Raw genomic sequence first — 1,726 nt, forward strand, 5'->3', positions numbered from 1 at the left:
AACCAGCCTATGAGTCAGTGTGGGGTACAGGTCAGAGTATCGGGCTCGTATCTGAGAGAACCAGGTTCAAATCCCCACTCTGCCATGGAAGCTCACTGGGCAGCCTTGGACCTTCAAAGACTAAGCCTAACCTCTGATAGGGCTGTTGTGAGGATGAAATGGAAGGAGGAGAACGAGGTATTCTACTTGGGGTCCCCACTGGGGAGGAAGGCCAGGTATAAATGAAGTCAATAAATGCAGTGCAATTTGCCATCTGAGCCTGCATCCACATATTGTTGGATATTGTGCTCTTCAGGTACTGTGGGAGCTGTTCACTATTAGATGTTTGTGTATAGTAAGTCCAGTGGCAAGCTGGACTCGGGGTCTTTTGGAGAGGACTCTCTGTCTGAGAAGGGGGCAGCGGCTCCTAAAAGCCCTTATAAACTGCGGAAGAGACAAGATAAGAAAAAATTAGGATTGAAGGACTCTGAATTGTGTATTTGAGAATAATGTCTTCAATATTGAGATGCTGAGGGGTCGTTTCAAAACAGTTAAATTTAAGATTTAAAAGGTATAAAAGCAAGTTGGACTAAGTTCATAAAATGTAGCATTTTAAGAGATGGCATTGTACGCAAGCAATTTGAGGATCTCCTCTCTTGGGGTTTCAGTCAGTAGTGGTTATCTTTTCTTTCTCCTTAAATGTAGTACCCAGAGGTCATTTCGAGGGGGATCGCAGTTCCCCCGGGTGAGGTACGGGGGGCGGGTCACATGACGAAGCCCCGCCCCCTGCTTCCGGCTGCCCCGCTTCTGGCCCTCATTCAGCCAGGAGGAGGCAGGAGAAGAGGGAGGGTGAGTTGCTTCCTCCCTGCCTCTCCCCACCCCTGCCTGCCTGGGGCCAGGGAGGGCCTTCGCGGGGCTTCCTTGCACTCCCGCCGGCCTTGCAGGCCCACCGCCGGGCCACTCATGGGGCTTGGCAGTGGAGCTGCAAGGCCGGTGGCGGCGGCGGCCGGGACCATTGGGGGCGGTGTGTGTGGCCTTATGACACACTTCCGGTGATGTCAGGGGGTGTGGCCTTATGACACACTTCCGGTGATGTCAGGGGGTGTGGCATATGCTAGTGAGTTATGCTAATGAGTTCCCCTAGCTCTTTTTCTACAAAATGACCCCTGGTAGTACCCCTCCCCTTTTTTCATTGTAGTTTTGTAGTCTAAAAAAAAAGTCGTCCTGGGGGAAAACCCTCACCTAGCCCCACCCACTTTCAAAAAGCACTTGGCACAAGCCAGGAAAGGTGTTGGCAGGTGCCATGCCTGGGGACCCCTGATCTAGTGGTATGCCAGTGGGAAGAAATGTCCCAGAACCGAGACAAAATGCCAGTTTTCTAGTCTTCCAAAGCGGCAGATGAAAGCAGTTGCTTAAGAACGGGGCACGGGGCATCCTAATCCCGCTTGTCGAAGTCGGTGTAGATTTCCCCGCTTCTGTGTGTGCGTGGCTTGACCTTGCTGGCATTCGAATATATCGCTGTTAATTATTCTGCTCTACACAGCAGGCTGTCTCTGCCTTGATTTACTTCTGTAGGAATTAAACACGGGTAGTCAAAACAACTGTTTATAATTAAGCATAATTTATATATCTGCACCAGCATCTGAGAACCAACCCCAAATGGCCTCTGTGTGCACGGAATCCTCTGATGGGATGGTGTTCAGCATATCTAATGACAGGCAATGTAAATGGGAAAGAGCCCCCGCAC

The sequence above is a fragment of the Gekko japonicus genome, unplaced genomic scaffold (genome assembly GCF_001447785.1).
Source record: "Gekko japonicus isolate JY-2015 unplaced genomic scaffold, Gekko_japonicus_V1.1 scaffold526, whole genome shotgun sequence".
NCBI lineage: Eukaryota > Metazoa > Chordata > Lepidosauria > Squamata > Gekkonidae > Gekko > Gekko japonicus.